Source organism: Miscanthus floridulus, chromosome 7 (assembly GCF_019320115.1).
Source record: "Miscanthus floridulus cultivar M001 chromosome 7, ASM1932011v1, whole genome shotgun sequence".
Taxonomy (NCBI): domain Eukaryota; kingdom Viridiplantae; phylum Streptophyta; class Magnoliopsida; order Poales; family Poaceae; genus Miscanthus; species Miscanthus floridulus.
The window spans coordinates 63,878,750-63,903,013 of NC_089586.1; the positions used below are offsets into that span (position 1 = coordinate 63,878,750).

At 44.3% G+C, this 24,264-nt stretch overlaps 1 pseudogene; it reads left to right on the forward strand.

Moving 5' to 3' along the window:
* The first annotated feature begins 841 nt into the window (after window positions 1-841).
* Window positions 842-24,264, forward strand: part of LOC136465578 (probable protein transport Sec1a) — a 51,859-nt pseudogene continuing 28,436 nt past the window's right edge.

A 24,264-nucleotide genomic window follows, 5' to 3' on the forward strand; every position in this document is an offset into this window, starting at 1 on the left:
TGTTACTTGGTAGATTTGTTTCTGATAGGGTATGATCTTAACTGTGCGATATGCCTAAATCGGCTGTTTTAGCCGATATCGAGTGCTTTCACGAACAGTTCATGTCATGAGACCGTTGAAGTAAAGATAGGTTGAAAGATGTGTTAGCCACATGATCTTATTATTGTATTACGGCCGCATGATTCTGCCTCATACCCCACTGATATTAGTAATAAGTTAGGGTCATCGAATCTATTATTATTTCTACGGCCTGCATGATTCTGCCTCATGCCCCACTGGTTATAGCGATAGATGAGATCTAATATGTTTATTATATTTATTTTTATTAAAAGGTTAAATGATGATGGGCTATTTCTTTTATATAAAAAGAGATTTGGTTACTTACAGTCATTGGCTTAGCATAAATAAATTATTGTTGACATCCTTTTGCCATTGACTAATGTTTGTCTAAATAACAGGATCTATCCTGAGCGATAATCAATTTACCTTCCATAATTCTATGAGCTTTAATTGATTTATTCTTATGAGTATGCTGGAATTGACTATTTAGTCAATTTCCTTCCATATCGGCTCTTAGAGCCACACATTTGGGATTGTCTAGCAACACCGGCATGTTCCGCCTTAAATTATTGATTAGTTTTCTCTCCTTATCAATTGTAGGGTCAAATTGACTGACACGTCTTGGGAGGAGTACGCAGGATCGATCATCCTTGCGCTAAAGCTAGGTGGATCTTCCACTCTATCAAGCAGACCCTTTTGGCTTGCTAGTGTGCCCTCGGTACGGGTGAAATTTTGTGCTGACACACGTTCTTGGCACGCCCGGTGGAACCCCACAATCATCATGACGGTTCACAACAACAACGATATCCTTATGGTACATTATGAAGATCTACCTGATAGAGATAAAAATGTCATCGACAAAGGTATAGAAGAGTTTTAGAACAAGTGTTTGTTGTCCTATACCAAAACACGTGACAACATAATTGTTCAGAAAATATCCACTACAAAGAGTTCTATTGTACGGGCAGACAGATACCGTTGAAGCTGAAGATAGACGTTTCTTTACGGAAGCTGTAAATAAATCTGTTCGTGATGCCATATCAAGCCATAATGAAGCTTTCTTGAACATGTTTCATAATGCCATGAAAGAGGTGTTCATGGGTTTCCAGTTGGTCAGGTTGGGCCGTCTTATGACAACATTCCACATCCGTCGATCCAAGGGACTAATCAAGTCGGTACCAGCCATCAAGAAGCAGCACCAGCTGGTAATGATGATGTCCAGGTAGGGATGAAAACGGATCGGATACGGACGGATATCACCGATATTATATTTGTTTTCATATTTCTATCCAGATTCAGATTCGAATATGGATAGTGTCAACTATGTTGGATAGGATACGATTGGATATCGACATTATAAATATGCGATTTGAGTTTTTGGATACGGATATGGTATCGGATGTTGGATATCTAGACTCGGATATGGACATATCTCAACCCCTCTAAACGGATTCGGTTTTAAATACAGTCGAAAAATATCCGTACCGTTTTCATCTCTATGTCTAGGTAGTTTAGAGTTCATCTAAACAAGCTCAAGGTATTACTACGAATCAGATACAGTATAATCCTAGATTATCAGTGGAGCATGTGCAACAGCCGATGGAGCAAGGTCAGAACCAGGTGATTAATTTTGGCACATTGGGCCACATACTGTCATCGACTCAAAAATAGCACTATCGGTTCAAAGGATCGGTAGAGATATAGATCCTCATGTCTATAATCAGAGTCTTCAAGCAGTAAACCAGTAAAGGACTCAGCAGATAGAGATTCCATAAGAATATCATTATGGCACAGATTATAACACCCTTCACATGATTCTGAATCTAGGGTATCAAGGCATACAGGATTTCAATTCACAGATGGGTTAGTAGGTGTAGAGAAATCCAAATTCATATGCTGACGAGTTGTTGCTAAAGGTGACCGAGATAATAAAGAATTAGTTCGGTCTGAAATCAAAAGGGCTGACCTTTTCGTACAAACGCCCATATCCAGAATGGTATGATTTGGTCGCTTTTCCTGCAAATTATAGGCTTCCAGAATTTGCTAAGTTCACTGGCCAAGACAGTATAAGCATAATAGAACATGTCAGTCGGTATCTTACACAATTGGGCGAGGCATCAGTTGAGGAGGCTCATCGAGTTCGTTTCTTCTTCTTGTCCCTATCAGTGCCAGCCTTCACTTGGTTTTCATCACTGCCGATCAACTCCATTGCCAATTGGGTTGATCTAGAAAAGAAATTTCATATATATTTTTATACTAGGACCGAAGAAAAGAAGATTACCGATCTAACAACTATAAGGCAGAAGACTAATGAATCGGACACTGAGTTTCTTTAGAGGTTCCGAGAGACTAGGAACTTATGCTTCTCATTAAACTCGGCTGATCATTAGCTAGCTGCTTTAGCTGTTTAAGGAATGCTGCCAATATGAAAAGAAAAACTGATGGGACAAGAATTTGACAACTTGGGTTAATTGGCTCAACGAGTGGCAGCGATTAATAGCCAATTCTAGAGTATACGCAGAGATACCCAATTCCAGAAAAGTACCATAGTGCCTGAAGCTTATAATCCATACTCAGTCGATGATGGCTATGAAGATGAAGATGAAGAGGTTGCTGTGGCTGAATGGAATTGGGGCAAAAAGACAGTAATGGTGCCAAATCCTTAGGGAAGAGGAGTCGAGGAGAGTTATGACTTTGATGTCGCAAAATCAGACAAGCTCTTTGATTTCTTGCTTGAGAAGGGACAGATCAAGTTGCCCGATAATCATGTTATGTTGCCCCCTGATCAGTTGAAGAATAGGAAGTTCTGCAAGTTCCATAACACTACTTCTCATTCCACTAATGAATGTATAATTTTTTGGCAGCATATACAAAGGGCTATTCAGCAAGGATGGCTCAAATTTAATACGCCTCGTAAAATGAAAGTTGACGATAATCCTTTTCTAGGAGATCAAAACATGGTTGATGCTGGGCTGCTCAAAGCAAAGACTAAGGTCCTAACATCAACCAAATCAAGAGAAGCTGAAATAGTCGATCCTGAGAGGCAAATATCGGCCGACGAATACAGAGAAATCAAAAGATGTTGCGACAAGCAAAAGAGCCAATATAAGCAGGAAGAAATGTTAAAAGAAGGGGCGACAAAGCTATGAGTTACATATCGAATTTTGTTGAATAAATGATAGCAATAGAAGAAAAAGGATTATCAGCATTGGTTGAAAAAGCAAGAATACCAGCATCAATAGAAAAAAGAGATGTACGAAAGAAAGAAAGCTAAATTGCATTGGAATTGTCCTTTCTTCAGACATTGCTAGAATGAAGGTTTAAAGTTGCCTACCAGGAGTAACTGTCTAGAGTGCAGCGATCAGTATTGGGAGTTTAGGCAATCTCAAGCCAACCGCCGGTCTATCCATGCTCAAGATGCATATCACCATAATAACATGGATCGGCGCTTAAAAATGGAAGTGTTCATAATCGGCTGGGAAAAAGAGTTGTTGATCAAGACTGGACTAATTATGAAGAAGACAGTGAGAGAGAATATGTTTAATAGGAAGGCTAATGGTGTCCAAGAGGTTTGATAAGAAGCCAGAAGAGAAGGGTGCAACGCCTAAGGAATAAAGAATTGGAATAGGCTCAGGCATCCGATAAATCTCAAGTATGGCGTGCTAAGCAAACAGCCGATAGAAAGCAACCATCGGCTAATATTCAAATGACTTTTCTATTGCCATCAGAGTTCAGAGCTCTGGCATATCAAAAAGTTTATTTAGATTTTGATGAATCAGAGTATGAGAAGATAGTTGCCAAGTTAACAGTTATACAACAAGCAATATTTGATAAGCCAGTCAAGCATCGGCACCTAAAGGCTTTATATGTAAAATATTTGGTTGATAGGAAGCCAATGAACAAGATGTTGGTGGACGGAGGTGCTTCTGTTAATCTTATGCCTTACACCACTTTTCATAAACTTGGCAAGGAACTAGAAGATCTGATTGAGACTGACATGATGCTTAAGGACTTTGAAGGTAATGCATCTAAGACCCGGAGGGCAATGAATATCGAACTGACAATTATGAGTAAGACTCTGCTCACCACGTTCTTCGTCATTGATGGAAAAGGGTCAAACAGTTTACTCCTTGGTCATGATTGGATTCATGCGAACTATTGTGTACCATCGACCATGTATCAATGTTTGATTCAATGGCATGGAGATGGTGTCGAACTAGTTCGTGCTGATGAGTCTGTAAGTATCGCAACAGCCGATCTAGTCTTTTAGGAGCTAGGATACTTCGAATGCCTTTCTGGTAAGTTATGGGAAGGAGGCTTCGTTAGAATCAACGATGAAAGCCAACAACCGATCTAAGCAGTCGACTTTGAAAATTTGTCTTAATGGATAATTCAATAGATGGTACAGATGGCAAACTAGGACATGGTTTCACGTCGGCCGATGAATTAGAAGAAGTAGATATTAGTTCTAGAGATAGACCTAGGGCGACGTATGTAAGTGTCAAGTTGGACCTTGAGTATAAACGAGAGTTGGTTGATTTGTTAAAGGAATTTAAAGATTGTTTTACTTGGGAGTACTATGAGATGTCTGGTCTAGACCGATTAATTGTCGAACATCGGTTGCCAATCAAACCTAGATATCGGCCATTTAAATAGGCTCCAAGAAGATTCAACCCGAACGTGTTTCATGATATCAAAAAGGAGACTGAAAGGTTACTGGAGGCAAAGTTTATCCGACCATGTCGATATGCATAATGGATATCGAATGTTGTCCCCGCGCATAAGAAGAATGGAAAATTAAGAGTTTGCGTCGATTTCAGGGATCTGAACAAAGCCACACCCCTGGATGGTTATCCGATGTCGATAGCTGATATGTTAGTAGATGCAGCAGTCGGGCATAAGGTTATTAGCTTCATGGACGGCAATGTAGGGTACAACCAAATTTTCATGACTGAGGAAGACATAGCAAAAACCGCTTTCAGGTGCCCCGGCGTAATTGGTTTATTCGAGTGGGTTGTAATGACCTTTGGTCTAAAGAATGCCGGTGCAACTTATCAAAGGGCGATGAATTATATTTTTCATAAGTTGATCGGTAGGATTATTGAAATCTACATTGATTATGTGATGATAAAATCCAAAGGGTACAAAGAGCACCTAGCTAATTTGCAAGAGACTTTGGAATGCACAAGAAAACATGGTCTAAAGATAAATCCTAATAAGTGTGCTTTTGGAGTGTCAGCTGGACAATTCTTGGGATTTATGGTCCACGAAAGAGGAATCAAAGTTGGTCAGAAAAGCATAAAAGCAATTGATGAGGCAGTCCCCCCGACTACTAAGATAGAGTTGCAATCTCTGCTTGATAAGATTAATTTCATCAGAAGATTCATTTCAAATTTGTTAGAAAGGATCCTACCGTTTTCTCCCTTGTTGAAGTTGAAAATGATCAAGAATTCAAGTGGGGTTACATACAACAAAAGGTGTTTGAAGAAATAAAAGAATACATAAAGTGTCCACCTATGCTAGTCCCTCCTCAGTAAGTCTTTTAAGTCGTACATATCGGCTGATGACAAGACAATTGGATCGGCCTTGATGCAAGAATTTGAAGAAAAAGAGCGAGTTGTTTTCTATCTGAGTAGAAGCCTCCTAGATCCAAAAACAAGATATCCCCCCACTAAAAAGTTATGCTTGTGCTTATATTTCTCCTGCACTAAATTGTGACACTACTTATTATCAGCCGAATGTACTGTTGTTTCCAAGGCTGATGTGATTAAGCACATGTTATCAATGCCAATACTGAATGGGAGAGTGGGAAAGTGGATTCTTGTGTTAGCGGAATTTGACTTGAAGTACGAATCGGCTAAAGCAGTCAAAGGATAAATAATGGCCGATTTTGTCACCCAGCATCATAAGCCAAGCATTGGTTATGTAGAGCCGATGCCTTGGACATTATTCTTTGATGGATCATCATGCAAGCAAGGTGGTGGCATTGGTATTGTTATTATTTCGCCTCAGGGGGCAAGTTTTGAGTTTGCTCTTCCAACTGAACCAATGATTACCAACAACCAAGCGGAGTATGAAGCTATTCTTAAGGGACTTTAACTTCTTCATGAAGTAAAGGCCGAAGCAATTGAAGTATTTGAAGATTCATAGTTAATTATTAATCAGTTGATTGGCCTATATGAGTGCAAAGAAGATACTTTGAAAGGATACTATGATGAGTGCCAAAATTTGCTTAAAGAATTTCTTCATGTCTCTTTCCAACATATTTCAAGAGCACAAAACCAAGAGGCTAATCATCTAGCTCAAAGTGCGTCAGGATATCGAGTGTTTAGAGAAATCTTGAGTAGTGAAGTCTCGAATGATGATTGGAGAGTCAAAATAGCCGACTACCTTAGAAATCCATCACAGAAAGTTACTAGAAAGCTAAGGTATAAATCGACTAAGTATGTTTTATTGAATGATCAGCTGTATTACAAAACAGTTGATGGAGTATTACTCAAATGCCTAAATCGAGAAGAAGCTAAGGTGTTGATGGGCGAGGTGAATGAAGGGATATGTGGAGCTCATCAATTGGCTTATAAGATGAAGTGGATTATTGGTAGAACTGGATATTTCTGGCCGATAATATTGTAAGACTATTTTGAATATTACAAGGGGTGCCAGGATTGTCAACGTTTTGGTAATATCTAGAAATCGCCTGCATTGGCCATGAATCCAATAATCAAGCCATGGCCATTTTGAGGTTAGAGAATTGATTTAATTGGCCAGATTTTTCCGCCCTCAAGCAAAAGACATAAGTTCATATTGGTAGCAACAGATTGCTTCACTAAATGGGTTGACGCAATTCCTTTGAAGACGGTAACCTCAAAGAACATGGTTGATTTTGTTAAGGAGCACATTGTGTATTATTTTGGGTCTCCTTAAACTATAACTACCGATCAGAGAACAATGTTCACATCAAAAGAGTTCGAAGATTTTGCTGCCAGTATAAGAATCAAGCTACTAAATTCTTCTCCTTACTATGCTCAAGCTAATAGCTATGCAGAGGCGTCCAATCAGATTATGATTAAGCTGATCAAGAAAAAAATTGAAGAACAACCAAGAAAATGGCATTCAACGCTTAATGAGACACTATGGGCATATATGATGGTCTATCATGGATCAATTAAAATGTTGCCTTTATGAACTTATGTATGGCCATAATGTAGTTCTTCCTTGGAAAGTTTAGATTGGATCAAGGCATATTACATTATAAAATGATTTATCAGCCGAAGTCTACAAGAATCTTATGATAGATAACTTAGAGGACTTGAGTTGCCTTCGGCTGCATGCTTTTGGAAATATCGAAGCCAATAAACTGGGGATTGCAAAATATTACAATAAAAAGGTCAAGATTAAGCAATTTTCTGAAGGAGACTTGGTCTGGAAAGTGAAATTGCCGATCAGGTCAAATGATAGTAAATTCAGCAAATAATCACCTAACTGGGAAGGACCTTATCGGATCAAACGTTGTGCTCCTGATAATGTTTATATTTTGGAAACACTAAGAGGAGAGGAAGAATTTGGCCGAGCAATCAATAGGAAATATCTAAAGAAATATTACTCTAGCGGTTGGATTAATATTTAATAACTAATTTGTTCGGTCGCCAGCTCTAATAGCCGATATAAAAAAGGTATCTCCTCTAGTGCAAAAATAAACCCGAAGGGGTAAAAGCTAGTACGATGTGTATCGTCTATAGGAGCTAAGCAAACAAGTCGAGTGAGTCGAAAAAGATACTATTGAGACATTATGTAAGACTCGGCCCGAGAAGTTAGGAGCCACGTATATATCTCTGAGCGAAACGGTTGCGGCATGGTAAACAGATAAATAGAAATTTCGGAATAAAATCACTTTTATCCCAAAATTGGAGGGGGGGATATATGTTTAAATCAAAATTTGGAGAGAAAAGCGTGGGAACTCGAAACTTTCAAAATCGTGCCAATCAAGGAATCGATCGCATAAGGATCGATATCAGCTGATTTAGATACGACTTTGTAGTTGGATCTCTTTAAATGACGTCAGCAGATAGCGATGATGAGCTACGGTTGGCGCTAGAAAACTACATATCGGACTCTACAAAAAAGGAAAAATTAGGGTCCAAGTTATCTTAAATTAGGAATATTTTCTTCTATACCGAAGATTATAATGAGTCGTGCTCAAGTAGGATTCATGTTTAGGCTCCAGGTATAAACATCAAATCCCGCCTATTGTAAAGGACACACAATCAATCAAATACAAGTTACTTACTTTTTCGGCTCCGGCCACCTTTTAGGAGTAGGAGAAGAGTAGATCTCGATGAGTTCTTCATCAAGTACGGCTGCATCGATCTGGTCGACCTCCACTGCTTGTCTGTAAGTACCATCATAGCTTATACTTCTGTTCGTACGGCTGCATCGATCTGGTTCACCTCCACTGCGACTCTGGTATAAGCTAGTTATTGACTCTTGTCTAGTTCAAGTAAGGCTGTATTGATCCGGTCGACCTCCACTGCTCGAACTAGATTAAGGTCAAGTCATCGGCTCTATCTAAGGGTGGCGTTCCTTCAGATAAATTCATTAAGTTACCGATATTGATTATTGCTTCCATTATTTATTTAATTACAGCAATATCACTTCGCCCGATTGAGATTGATCTAGATCGGCCTTATATCCTGTTTAACCCATCGTTTGTTAATTTAAACTGATCCAATTTGCATATTAAATGATGAGTTATGTCTTATCGGCCATTTTATGTCAATCTTGATCACGCATAGTGTGCAGTTAAGACATGTTTTGTCTTGAATAGATCTGTTGGCTAACGAAAACCGTTTCATGGCCTGTTATCACGGTCTGTGGATTCTGCCTCACACCCCACTGTTAACACTGTGGAGTGAGGATCGTTACTTGGTAGATTTGTTCTTGATAGGGCACGATCTTAGCTGTGCGCTATGTCTGAATCGACTATTTTAGCCGATATCAAGTGCTTTCATGAACAGTTCACGTCACGAGACCGTTAAAGTAAAGATAGATCGAAAGATGTGTTAGCCCCATGATCTTATTATTGTATTACGGCCTGCATAATTCTGCCTCATGCCCCACTGATATTAGTAATACGTTAGAGTCGTCAAATCTATTGTTGTTTCTATGGCCTGCATGATTCTGCCTCATGTCCCACTGGTCATAGTGATAGATGTGATCTAATATGTTCATTAGATTTATTTTTATTAAATGGTTAAATAATGATGAGCTGTTTCTTTTATGTAAAAAGAGATTTGGTTACTTGCAGTTATTGGCTTAGCATAAATAAATTATTGTTGACGTCCTTTTACCATTGACTAATGTTTATTTAAATAATGAGATCTATCCTAAGCGATAACTGATTTACCTTTCATAATTTTATGAGCTTTAATTGATTTATTCTTATGAGTATGCTAGAATCGACTATTTAGTTGACTTTCTTCCATACCGGCTCTCCAAGCCGCATATTCCTGAGTGATGGCTCGTTGGTTTTGCTTGCCACACTTGTGGCTTCAGTGTGCGGATACCTTGATCAAGAGAGTAGTGGCAATACAATGAAGTGGGCTGTGCTCTCCTCAGCACTAGTAGCCAAACAATTTGATACCTGATAGAAGTAACATGGCCAAAATTTACTTGGAAAATCAATAATGTTACTGGATTGAATATAGCCAAAATATAGTGACACTGTTAGGCTAATAGCTTTCGGAATGTGAGGGAGTGTTGGACAACTGTCATCTTGTTATACATATTTTATGGAAAAAGTCATGTAGTATTGCCTCAAAGAGGAATCTTGATATGGAGTGATTTTCATGCATAGTTAACAATTGTGTCAACCCACCACTTTGCAGATGCTCATTATTAATAGTTTTCTAAGTATCCATCCAATAGTTTTGTAACATCTTTGCTCACTGTATCATATACAATCTTGTTTGTTTTATTTAACTGATTACATATGTATCGGTGGACCTTTGCAGCTACTTATGTTTGTGTTAACTAATATATTGCATATATTGACTTGCTTGAGACTAAAAGGATTTCGTTGCTGCTACTGTTGGGTTTATAAATAATTGTGCTTTGACAAATGCAGGTTTATTATTTGAAATGCTCAGATCACCTAGGAAGAATTCGAAATCAACATGGAAGGTATCCTTTTCCATTGAACATTTTTAATAATATCTGGAATGGTTTTCTTGAAGTGCCCCTGTATTATGAAGTACTTACCTTGAAGTTTCATTTTGTCAATTTATTGTGTTTGTTCCTAACTATTGCTAACTGTCTTATGGTTGATGTGATTATTTGTTTTTATCCCTCGTTTATGCATATTTCCAAGGGATCATCCTTGAGTTTTTTTTCCTATGAGAAGCAATTTCAGGTTACTTGCGTTATTGGATTGGTACACCAAGATTACACCCTGTCAATTTAGTGCAGCTGCTTTTTGTGTCTTATGGTTTTTATGATGTAATAACTTGAGAAACATTGTACCTAGCACTCTTAATTGATCTATGTGCTTGGTCAATTTGCTTTCTGACATTCTCTAGGTTCAACTGATTTTGCTTCATCTGGCAACAAACACAATAAAGGGATTGCAGGCATTCTATGGAACATGTGTGTTCAAGAAAAAGAAAAAAATCTATGGAACATGTTGTGATGAAGTAATCTAATGTTGCTTGACTAATTTGTTTCCAAAACCAGTTTAACTATGTCTAAGAACTTACATTCTGTTTATTGACATATTTGGTATATAGTCTTAAACGCATGAGATAATTGTAACATTTGTTTTACTCCCATTTTAGAATAAATAATCCTGAAAAAGTTTTGCATTTTATTCACAAATTGTCATGATCTCTTCTAGGTTCTTATCATGGATAAGTTTACAGTCAAGATTATGTCTTATGCATGTAAGATGGCAGATATCACAGAAGAAGGGGTTTCATGTAAGTGGGCAGGCATGATTTGTTTTTTGTTATGAGTTTTGTTTTTACTTGCATAAACAAAGTTTCCTTTTCCATTGCTGCTAGAGTATATAAATAACAAAGTGGGAAAAACAGATGTAAACCAGTGGATCGCCACACTCACCTGTTGTTTTGACATTTTAGATCCCCTAAATACTAAAAATTCATTAATTTAGGACTTGCAAAATCAGGCATTACTTTCCATAAGTATTGAAGAGGCGGTTTTGCATGGGTTGGGATGGTTCTTCAAGTTCATGATAAGGGGTGGGGGTAGGTGTCCAGCCATAGATCTACGACCTACTACGGGTGTGAACAATTGTTTATACTGCTATAAATGCGTGTTTGTTCTATGGTTCTGTACTAGGAATTTTGTAACCTTTTAGCTGAGTTACACTAGAAGGCTCTTCTGGCTACACTATATACATTTCCAAAATTATCTGCATAGAGTATTTCTTCAGGCAGACACCCTGTGGACTGATAGAAGGACCTTGTTGATATCGCCACTGAATAATTTGGTAATTAGTATTCAGTAGCCTAATGCAGTCTGCCTTTTTGTGCAGTATAACTGCATTTTGTGAAATTGTGAATTACCATTTTGAATCTATCGCATCCCATGAGACCTATGTTTTTTTTAGTATTTGTATCATAGATCTTTATTAAATGACAACAATAGTGTTTAGAAACTTTCTCCCTTAAGCCTGATGGATAAGTCTGGCTGGTCTGGTCTTTGTGGGGCTGCTGGCTGTTGCTGCCACAAGGACATTATCTTAGCATCTAGGACAGCATCTTAGAGGACAATATCTTAGCATCTTAGACTAGCATCTTAGCATCTTAGACTAGCATCTTAGCATCTTAGACTATCATCTTGGCATGGCATTTGTGTGAGAAATAAACCAGAAAATTGCCCCAACTCCTAGTGCCATCCTCTCTCGATGAGAGTAAGAATTCTGCTACTACCAAGAGTAAGAATTCAGCGACTAACAACTGGTATCGGAGCCACATTATCCTGTAGCTTGAGCATCTCCTGCATATCTTCTTTTCTAGCCTCGCAACAGCCCCAGCTAAGAGCAGCAGCAGCTCCGGCCGCTCCTGCTCACTCCTCTCCCTCTGCGTAGCTTGTCTGAAGCAGCTCTCTCCCCACGTAGCAGCCCCCGGTAGCGCGTCATGTCCGCAGGGCAGTCTCAGCGCTCGGTCGCCTCGAGCACGCGGCGTCGGCAGGAGGCCGAACTTGCCGCGGCAGAGGAACGCGAGCGAGCGGCGGCAGAGACTGCTGCGGCGGCAGCAAGGCCGTCGAGGCTGGCAGTGGCGGAGCTGGCAGCAGCCAGAGCGGAGGCGGAAGCAGCGGCGGCGGCGGATGCAGCGCGTACGGCGGCAACAGAGGTCGAGGCCCTGCGCGGCAGCATCAGCAGCTCCGTTTCTGCCGACGACAGCGCCGACGCGGACCTCGAGCTACTGGGGAGGGAGGCAGGACGAGCGCGGGCGACGTAGTGGGCAGCCGCGCACGCCCACGAGCGCGGCGGTAGCCCAAACAGGCGCGGACGTGCCGGCGGCGCTCCTGGAGGAGGCACGCACGGCGGTGGTGCTCCTGGAGGAGGCGCTCACGGCAACGGTGGCGGACGGGTCGATGGAGAGCGCGGCCTTCACAGGCAGCGTGGCTCTCTCTCCCCGGATTGGTACCGTGGTTACCACGGGCTCCAGGCTGTCGTCAGGGACGTCGGCCCCAGCGGTGGGTGGCCTACCCTCACTAAGACCAACTACGTCGAATGGGCTGCGGTGATGAGGGTAAAGCTCCAGGTGCGGCACATGTGGGAGGCAGTCCGGTACGGCGACGTCGACTACGACCTAGATCGACGCGCGCTGGATGCCCTCATCGCTGTAGTCCTACCCGAGATGCAGTTCTCGCTTACCAACAAGCGGACTGTCAAGGAGGCTTGGGACGCCATCGCTGCGGCACGCATCGGCAGCGACCGCGCGCGCAAGTCCACACTGCAGGCACTTCGCAAGGAGTGGGAGAACCTGACCTTCAAGCCAGGTGAGGACGTTGATGACTTTGCTCTCCGTCTCAACACTCTGTTGCAGAAGATGGTGCAGTTCGACGATGACACCTACAGCGAGGAGAGAGCTGTCGAAAAGCTCTTCCGCTGCGTCCCCGAGAAGTACAAGCAGATGGCTCGCTTGATCGAGTCCCTGCTGGATCTCTCCACAATGTCGATCGAGGAGGCGATATGTCGTCTCAAGGTTGTCGACAGCGATGAGCCACAGTCTCTCTCGGGGCCCATCACCACTGGCGGGAAGCTTCTTCTCACTCGGGAGCAGTGGGATGCCTGCCAAGGTGACCGGAAGAAGGGGGAGCCTTCTTCCGCGACTGGCAGCCGCAAGCGTGGCATGCCGCGCAAGGCGCGCAGAGACGCCCAGGCCGGGGCGCGAGGACGTGCCGAGGGTGATGCCCGCAGAGGCGCCCAGGGCAGCGCCGCTGGTAAGCAGAAGCCGGCACAAGACGACGCCTGTCGCAACTGCGGCCAGCTTGGCCATTGGGCCAAGGACTGTCGACAGCCACGACGCGGCCAGGCCCACGTCGCACAGGCGATGGAGGAGCCGGCTCTGTTCATGGCACATGCAAGCATCGAGCTACCTCCAGCGGCACCGGCCGCAGCGGCTCTCCTCCACCTTGACGAGCCAAAAGCACACGCCCTCCTCGGCGACGGCTCCGGCAACGACAAGACTGACGGGTGGTGCCTTGACACCGGCGCCACCCATCACATGACCGGTCGACGGGAGTTCTTCACCGAGCTTGACTCTAGCGTCCGAGGCTCCGTCAAGTTTGGGGATGCCTCCGGCGTGGAGATCAAGGGCGTCGGCTCCGTCATCTTCACCACCGTGACTGGTGAGCACAGGATGAGAACGGTTCGCGCGTGGTGGTTGAGGATGGAGTCATGAGGATTTGGGATCGCCGTCGCCGCCTTCTCGTCAAGGTATCCAGAAGCGCAAATCGACTCTACGTCCTTAACGTGTAGGTGGCACAACCCCTCTGTCTCGCTGCTCGTCGGGATGACGAGGCGTGGCAGTGGCACGAGCGCTTCGGGCACCTCCACTTCGAGGCCCTGAAGCTGCTCAGTGCCACAGAGATGGTGCGAGGCCTGCCGTGCCTTGACCATGTGGAGCAGCTCTGCGACGTCTGCATGTTGACGAAGCAGAGGCGACTCCCCTTTCCCCAGCGGGCGAGCTTTCGAGCCAAGGAGAGGCTCGAGTTTGTGCACGGGGACTTGTGTGGCCCGGTGACACCGGCCACACCAGGAGGACGACGCTACTTCCTACTGCTCGTCGACGACCTCTCCCGCTATATGTGGGTGACGGTCCTCGACAGCAAGGGAGAGGCTGCGGACACCATCAGGCGCTCGCAGGCTGCTGCGGAGGCGGAGTGCGGCCGCAAGCTGCGCGTGCTGCGCACCGACAACGGCGGCGAATTCACGGCGGCTGAATTCGCGTCATACTGCGCTGATGAGGGCATTCAGCGCCACTACTTCCGCCCCGTACAGCCCGCAGCAGAACGGCGTCGTCGAGCGGCGCAACCAGACGGTTGTGGGGATGGCTCGAGCCCTTCTCAAGCAGAGGGGGATGCCGACTGTCTTCTGGGGAGAGGCGATAGTGTCGGCCAGTCTACATCCTCAACCGCTCGCCTACCAAGGCGCTCGACAGCAGGACGCCGTACGAGGCTTGGCATGGGCGCAAGCCGACGGTCTCCCACTTGCGGGTCTTCGGCTGCCTCGCTGTTCGCCAAGGAGCTTGGCCACATCAGTAAGCTCGACGACAGGAGCACTCCGGGAGTGTTCCTCGGCTACGCGGAGGGCTCGAAGGCCTACCGCATCCTCGACCCGAAGACACAGCGTGTGCGCACGGCGCGCGACGTTGTGTTCGACGGCCGTGCGCACACGCTGTGTTCGACGAAGGGCGAGGATGGGCGTGGGACAAGGCGGTGGACGACGGCTCGGCCCCGACGTACGACGACTTCACTGTCGAGTACGTCCACTTTGAGGGAGCTGGGGGAGTAGGCAGCTCTTCTTCGGCGAGCTGCGTCTACCCCAGTCCCCGAGCCTCCACCGACCCCGGCGCCTGATACTCCGACAGCACCACGCTCTCCAGCCAGGACCTCGGCTGCGATGAGTCCTTCGCCGGCTTCCATCACAGCCGGCATCCACCACGCACTCCAGCACTGATAGGCACCTCTCCGGGCACGTCTACTCCAACACCAGCTCGTGTCGAGCACAGCCCGGTTGAGCTCGCTACTCCGCTCTCTCACGACGAGGAGCGCATCGACGCGTACCACGACGGCGAGCCGTTGCGGTACCGTACGATGGAGAACCTTCTCGGCGACCAGCCGATGCCGGGACCAGTGCCTCACGACCTGGAGGCGCAGTTGCACCTTGCGTGTGACGACGGCGAGCCTCGGTTGTTTGCAGAGGCCGAGAGACACGCGGCATGGCGCGTCGCGATGCAGTTGGAGATGGATGCGGTGGAGAAGAACCGCACCTGGGAGCTTGCTGACCTTACTTGTGGTCACCGCGCGATCACCCTTAAGTGGGTGTACAAGCTGAAGAGGGATGAAGCTGGCGCCATCGTCAAGCACAAGGCTTGCTTGGTGGCACGAGGTTTCGTGCAGCAGGAGGGGGTCGACTTCGACGACGCCTTTGCTCCCGTGGCACGGATGGAGTCCGTGCGACTCCTCCTTGCGCTAGTTGCCCAGGAGGGCTGGCGTGTTCATCACATGGACGTCAAGTCGGCGTTCCTTAACGGGGATTTGAAGGAGGAGGTCTACGTGCACCAGCCGCCGGGAGTTGCGATCCCCGGCAAGGAGGGCAAGGTGCTCCGCCTGCGCAAGGCCCTCTATGGCTTGCGGCAGGCACCGAGGGCGTGGAATGCCAAGTTGGATTCCACGCTAAAGGGGATGAGCTTCGAGCAAAGCCCGCACGAGGCGGCCATCTACCGACGGGGCAGTGGAGGAAATGCTCTGCTGGTGGGTGTCTACGTCGACGACTTGGTGATCACTGGCACCAAGATGCGGAGGTGGCGGCATTCAAGGAAGAGATGAAGGCCACCTTCCAGATGAGTGACCTAGGGCCTCTCTCCTTCTACCTGGGAATCGAGATGCACCAGGATGACTCTGGGATCACGCTTCGACAGACCGCCTACGCCAAGCGCGTCGTTGAGCTAGCTGGCCTCACTGACTGCAACCCAGCTCTCACTCCGATGGAGGAGAGGCTGAAGCTAAGCCGCGACAGCACGACAGGAGGAGGTGGACACTACGCAGTACCGGCGTCTTGTGGGGAGCCTTCGCTACCTCGCCCACACACGGTCGGACTTGGCATTCTCCGTCAGCTACGTTAGTCGGTTCATGCAGCGACCGACGACGGAGCACCAGCAGGCTGTGAAGAGGATCATCCGCTACGTTGCGGGGACTCTCGATCACGGCCTCTACTACCCTAGGTGCCCTGGGGCGGCACACTTCGTCGGGTACAGCGACAACGACCATGCCGGCGACATCGACACCAGCAAGAGCACGAGCGGGATCCTCTTCTTCCTCGGCAAGTGCCTCGTTAGCTGGCAGTCGGTCAAGCAGCAGGTGGTGGCCCTGTCCAGCTACGAGGCCGAGTACATAGCGGCCTCCACCGCTTTGACTCAGGCGCTCTGGCTTGCTCGACTGCTTGGTGATCTCCTCGGTAGAGACACTAGAGCGGTGGAGCTCAGGGTGGACAGCAAGTCCGCTCTGGCCCTGGCAAAGAACCCTGTTTTCCATGAACGCAGCAAGCACATCCGGGTGAGGTACCACTTCATCCGAGGCTGCTTGGAGGAAGGGAGCATCAAGGCGAGCTACATCAACACCAAGGACCAGCTTGCGGATCTGCTCACCAAGCCCCTTGGGAGGATCAAGTTCCTTGAGCTCTACTCGAGGACCGGGATGGTTCAACTTTCCCACAAGACGACGCACAAGACTTAGGGGAGAGAATGATGGATAAGTCTGGCTGGTCTGGTCTTTGTGGGGCTGCTGGCTGTTGCTGCCACAAGGACAACATCTTAGCATCTAGGACAACATCTTAGAGGACAACATCTTAGCATCTTAGACTAGCATCTTAGCATCTTAGACTAGCATCTTGACATATGCTTGGCTGGCTAGCAGCCTATAAATATGTATCCCCAACCCCTCAAGTTGGCATGACATTTGTGTGAGAAATAAACCAGAAAATTGTCTCAACTCCTAGTGTCATCCTCTCTCGATGAGAGTAAGAATTCTGGTACTACCAAGAGTAAGAATTCAGCGACTAACAAAGCCCAAGTTGAATCATCTCTGTTTTCTTACATATCTTGTCCTTCAACTTCCTGAATATGGCATGCTGGTCATCGCCTATTGCCTTGTTTTTTTTTCATATTTTCTTTCTGAAGTTCTATTCCCATTCCTTTAGATTAAAGTGCTCTTTGTGAGAATATGGGATTTCCACTAGATGCTTAATCTGACGTAGAGTCCGAATTATGAAAATTGTTTTGCAGTGGTCGAAGATTTATATAAACGGAGGCAGCCATTGCCTTCACTGGATGCCATATATTTCGTCCAACCAACTAAAGAAAAGTAAGTTATCATGCTTGAAATATTCTTGTTACAAATCTTGGATCATAGAGCGATAGTATTTTCATTTTTACATTTGGAAATAGTCTGTATGCCTGTATAAAACACTGTAACTGGATAAGTATGATTAGAACAGCTATCTATATTCCACTACTAAGTGGTTTGGCTAATAAGATGCAGATACAGTTTTCTGGGTGTTAGTGGCTTTTGGACATTTTGATCTTATATATCCATTTTGCAGTTATGCTATCTCTAGCCTTTGTACAAAAAGTGTTCTTTAACACAGGAGGCTCCAAAAATGCCCAAAGCTCCAGTTTACATGGACTCATAGCATAAAACCTGACCCTCAATTCAATGTGTGAGAAACCAATGGCCAACATAATTCCTGTTGTTGAATGAGGCTAGCCATAATAAAATTTTGAATTTCACACATCAATTAGTTCATCCATGCTTAAGCTGCTGAAGATATATAGGACAATCTGCTCATATGTCAATATTTATCCTCACATCCAGGTTCAGCCAGGACAGTCACTTCGTGTGACATGGGCTAGGACCCATTCCACTTTTGGGACTCTCTTTGTTGCCTACCGAACATCTCATTCATCATAATGCTGTTAGTGTTTTTTTTAAGTTTGTGCTAGCCAATTCTCGATCTTGTCTTGAATTTAGGATATCTGGCTATAGGATCATGTTAAATTTGATTTGCCAGCATTTACATCCAGATGCTTAAGCTGTCGAGTTAAGGTGGCCAATCAACTCAGGTTGTGTCCATAAAGGGAGATTCAGATTCAACACCTTATGATTTCTTCCAAATCTGAAAATCCTAAAAATGTCAAGACCGATCTCCCTTTTCCAAACAGGCTCATACTGTCATACAGCACGGTAATTAGTGTCTGAAACCTAGAGATCAGTAGATTACTTCAAGCATGGCAATTTGTGAAGAGATTTCACTCTGAGTGTAGGTGGGTTACTCACAGTGGAGGGTTGACATTACCGTTTGCATGCTTGCACTTATTACCCATGAGCATGGCATGTGCTGAATTGATATTAGAAAACAAACCTTGAGTTCTGCTTGCAGCCATATGTTCCATCTTTTGATTTGATTGATGCTCTTAACCATCATACCATGGTGATTGCAGCATTGTCATGTTCCTATCTGACATGTCAGGAAGAAGCCCTTTGTACAAGAAGTACGTGCAACATATATTTCCACCCACTTTTTTATGGATACTTGCTTTGGTGTTTTATCTCTTGACATATTACTTGTGTTGCAGGGCATATGTGTTTTTCAGTTCTCCCGTGCATAAAGAATTGGTTGCTCAAATAAAAAGGATTCAAGTGTACTACCTCGTATTGCTGCACTTAGTGAGGTTACATGGCTCTCTTGCCCCTTTCTGTTTTACTTGAGTATGTCAGATTGTTATGTTGGTTATTCACTATATCTTGTTCTTTTTGTTTATCTTCCAGATGAATTTGGAGTACTTTGCTATTGATTCCCAGGTAAGCATTTTCGTTAAAAAAGATCATTGGTTCCTGATACGGTTTTTTATCCTGTTCTATGGAAATACATATATTTCTGTGATGTTGACTCATCTTGTATCATATAGCTTGGATTAGTTGTAATGGAGACCATATTCTTGCTCTTAAGTCAAGAAGCTGTCATAAAAATAGAAATGAATTCTTATGTACTGTTTTCCTCCCATTAAATCTTTCATAGTGGCTGGATTTGAGGCCTCATGTTTTCTTTATAAGTTGTGAGTTTATCACAAAAACAAGGGTGGGGGTGGGAGGTGGTAAGGTGAGAGGGTAAACTGTCTGGTTTGCCCCTGAGAAATTCAGTTACCGTTACTCATTTCTGTTCCTTTAATCCTTTTAAATATTTTTGTTCCCTTTTGATGGTAGGATGAGATGAAAACAACATTCCATTGTAAGATGATACATAGGCATACTTCTATATAGCTCGAAGTATCCATGGATTTAGTGTAAAATAGCAAATATGCCTGTGTGTTACAACGGTTTGAAAAACCCTCTTTGCTTCTCCTCCTCACTGCTTCATCCACCCTGTTCCAGGCCTCTTAAGACATTCTGTATTTCGGAGTCCTGATATGTGGATGAGGCCACGGGCTCGGTAGCCTCGTCGGCCTCAGTGCTCAACAGCGCTTTGTTGTTACAGGATTGCATCTTCTATGTTCTCATGGTTTGTTGTGACAGGATCGCATCTTCCATGTGCTCGCTCTATCTGGCAAGAGAGGCGTAAGCTTGCTGTGTTTTATATAGGTTTTTATTGTACAAATTCTCCACGTGGAATTAAATTATCGTTCTTATGGCCTGCAACGTTGCATAATGTTTTGTTATGCATGTAGGCCTGTAACAATCCCGCCTATTCATGTGAAGCCGTGATGACTCAGTAGACTACTTCACTACTATCACTATTGGGCCTTCGCGTGCTTCAGCCTACTTGTATAAAACAATCCTGGCAATGCGGGCAATGTTTTTCTAGATTAATTCACATGAGGGTCATTCATCTAGCCAATAGATAAAGCCCAGTCCAATAGCTACTCCCAGTTGCCTGCGTCAGGGGCTCAAAGGCCGCAGCATCAGTATCGCACGTGGTGCGGAGGAGCGTACTTTTTGGTTAGACAAGAAAAAAAATAAATAATTTAAGGAGGTTTCTAGAAGCGATGGAAAAGAAAGCCTATTGCTTTTAATATTAGGGATATACTTGATAACTTTTGTAATTGCATGAGTAGGGTTCCTCACTCAGCTTGGTGATTGCGTGCAGGGTTTCATAACTGACCATGAGAGGGCATTGGAAGAACTTTTTAGTGAAAATGCAGAAGGATCTCACAAGTATAATGCTTGTCTGAACACAATGGCTACTCGTATATCTACAGTATTTGCATCAATGAGGGTATGCATACTTGTGAAAGCTTGTGTTGCTTGAATCTTGTACATTTTGTTTTCTGATACATGACCAGAAGTGTCTACTGTGAGAAAGATGGACCAGAAGTTAGGGAAATAGGTGGGTTGGGTTGTTTCATTAGCCCTCTGCCCTAACCAAATGCCTGACCTTAAATTTACTAACAAAATATGATTCACAGCCCATGAGGTTTGGTGGTCAATTGGTTAGGGACAAAGGCAAACCCTGGGTCTTAATTTTTTCTGGGGTCACTGAAAGTAGATGAATAAGGGCCCAAGATTTCCAAATCCTCTCATAAGGGCCAAACTGAGTAGACCCAATGAAAAAGCCTTCATATGCAGACTTGGCCGAGTACTGTCCACTAGAAGAAAAACGCCAAATGTGAGAATCCTCAATATCTGGCTGTAGATGAAAATCATAGATGAGATCCCATAGACAGAGAATTTATGATGAAAAAGGATAGTCTCCTTGCAAGTTAATCCCAGATGGAACAACTATTATTTCTTGGAACAAGGAAAAATGGTTCAGTAGGAAGTGAAGTTGGAGGTAGCCTGGTGATAACTGCTGTACAGTAAAGACGATGTAGACAATTCTGAGATCCGCTGATGTTATTGTTCCAGAAATTAGATTTTGGTGATAACTTTGTTATAATTGTTATTTCTTTATGATCCCATCCACTTCCAACAAAGCATCTCAGTGATTGACCTGTGTGCAAGTTGGTCCCAACTAACTGTTGGCTTAAAATCTATTGAAATGTATTTTTCATTACACTACAGGAATTCCCTCGTGTACACTACCGTGTTGCCAAGACGATTGATGCTTCTACAATGACAACACTACGAGACTTGGTCCCCACAAAGCTTGCTGCTAGTGTATGGAATTGTCTTGCGAAATATAAAACGACAATACCTGAATTTCCTCAAACAGAAACATGTGAATTACTTATAGTAGACCGTTCAATAGATCAGGTATGTGTTGAACATATCTGTGGTTTAACCTTTATTCTGCTTCTACATTGAGTATATGGTATTCATCTTTTTATATCGCTTTGTTTCTTTGGCACTTCAGATTGCGCCAATTATTCATGAATGGACTTATGATGCTATGTGCCATGATCTGCTTTGTATGGATGGCAATAAGTATGTTCATGAGGTGAGCATATAAACACACTTGCTGATGTCTTAACATTGTATTCTATTCTTTTGCCTCTGTTGATACTAATTGATTCTTTTCTTTGACTGAAATAAAGGTTCCAAGTAAAAATGGGCCGGCAACTGAAAAAAAGGAGGTCCTGTTAGAAGATCATGACCCTGTCTGGCTTGAGCTTAGGCATGCACATATAGCAGATGTAAGATTACTCCTAATCTACCTTCTTACTTGGTTCATGTATTCAACAATTGCATGTTTAACCATGACTGTTGCAGGCAAGTGAGAGACTACATGATAAGATGACCAACTTCATTTCAAAGAACAAAGCTGCACAATTGCACCAAGCACGGTTTGTTGTTTCAACCTGAGTATTATTATACCCGGATGAATCTTTATTAGCTAAGATGTGTTCTCCTGTTCTTTTCCATTCTGATTTTCCCATTTGCAATGAGCACTAATTAGATATTAGATGTGGGCCAGTTTTCTGCAGACACTTACTCCCCTTTTCTGCCAAGTAACATTGGGTTTAAGATTTGTCTACAATAGATAGTTGATATTGCTTATTAGATGTATATGTTCTCTATGTACTTTTCCATTGTATAAGGGGGTTTGTCCATATTTGCTAATACTTGCACATGTATATTTGGCCCTAGAGCCCTCATAATGAATACAAGTGCTATTCATAACATTTCTGTCCTGGATTGATCATACTGTGTATATCATAAATAATCATTGTGGTAACTGGACTTGTGTTGGCAGCATTCCGGTTTGTGTAAAGGTAATGCCATCCACATGATATTTCCATGGTGAAATGCATTAAATTATTCATTTCTGTGCATAGTTCTCTCTCTCTGCTAGTTGTTCAAATACTATTTTTCATGTCGATTAGAAATCTGTTTGTGACACATTTCAAGAAATTTGATAGGTTACACTCATGATATGTGAAACGTGATATATTGCACTTTAATTCATCTTATGTGAGCTTATTTGATGCATGGCACATGAAAACTTGAAAATACATATTTTTATGCTCCTTGAAAAATGTCAGATTTTGAACATGGTCCTGGATAGGTCAGCCCATGCCTTCAGTGCCACCACCACTGCTCACTGCTGGCCTGCCGCGCTCCCTGGCTTTCCGCTAAGCTCAGGGCCATGGTGAACCTATGGCCCGAATCCTCAAACCCAATTAGCTTGCCAAGGACAGACAGCTGCTGAGAAAAAACTCTGTTATAACATGTTGTAATATGGTAGAACTGTTTAAGAAATGCTATAGGCCTGTTTGGTTGGGTGGCCAACCTCTGGCCAGGCTCCAGGAAGCCACCTTGGAGTTGTTTGGTTCCCTGTTTAGGCCCTTTAGCCAGGTCTAACTTAGCCACCGACCACCCTTTGGCCTGGCTAGCTGGAAACACCGGAGCATCCCGTTTCCGTGTAGCCTGGCTTGGCCAGCACTATGTCGCGGTTCGCGTCACCTTCCACCTCCTGACGCGAACCTCTTCCAGGTCCTCTCCCCTCCCTCCGGCACACCTCCACGCCTGCCCCTACCCTTGTCGGTCGCCATGCTCGCGCCACATAGCTTCAGCAATGCGGTCAAGTTCCCAATTAGCGCCCACGACAGAGCTTCCCTCGTCCAATTCGCATGGTGCTGTGGAGCTCCGCTCCGCCCACGACTGGGCACCCATGGCGCCGCCGGTCACCCATGACAAAGCTCCAACAACGCGCAGATCTCCCATTGTGGCGGCGCTTCTTCGCGAACGAGACGCTCGTGTCTTCCGCAGCACTTCTCCGCGACTGCGAACGAGCCGGTCATCCGCCGTGAAGCTTCTCGATGAACGAGGCGTTGGGCATCTGAGCTGCTTCTCCACGTGCGCCGCCACTTGAGCACATGCTCCTCTACTTGTGCCACCGCGCCGCTTGGCCACGTGCACCGAGACAACACTCCCCCAGCATGCAAACCAGCTGTTCGACAAAATGCCTGAGAGGGTAACCTTACCAAAATAGAGAAGAGGTAATTCTATGCAATGCAAACCAGACAACTAAACACACCCGGTGCTAGCCAGGCTTAGACAATGCATGCAACCAAACAACTAAAGATTGACTTGCTGGAAGCTGGCTTGGGCTGCCCAGGCTCCAATCCTAGCCAGGTTTCGACTAAGGCAGGAAACCAAACACACCCTAGCTGACCTGGTTTAAAGTAACCTGATTTGATACTTTGCCACTCCTTGTTTTGAGAAAGGGTTATCACTCTGTATTTGACCGATTGATAAGTAGCAAGTGGACAAAAGCTGTTCTATTACTATACCAATCTCTATGAGTTAGGATAAATCTGTATTCTATTTTGAACCGAGATTGAAGTGAAACTGTTGAAGTAGTATAGATATCATACCTGCATTGGAGAGGACAGATAAACTTGCAAACAGTTTTCGAGTTAACCTTGAATGACAAATAGTTTTATGGGACAGCTTGATTCCTTAAAATGATTTTTGTTCTATGGCTACTTTGATGTAAGGCCCATTTCTGGTTTGCTGTGTTTT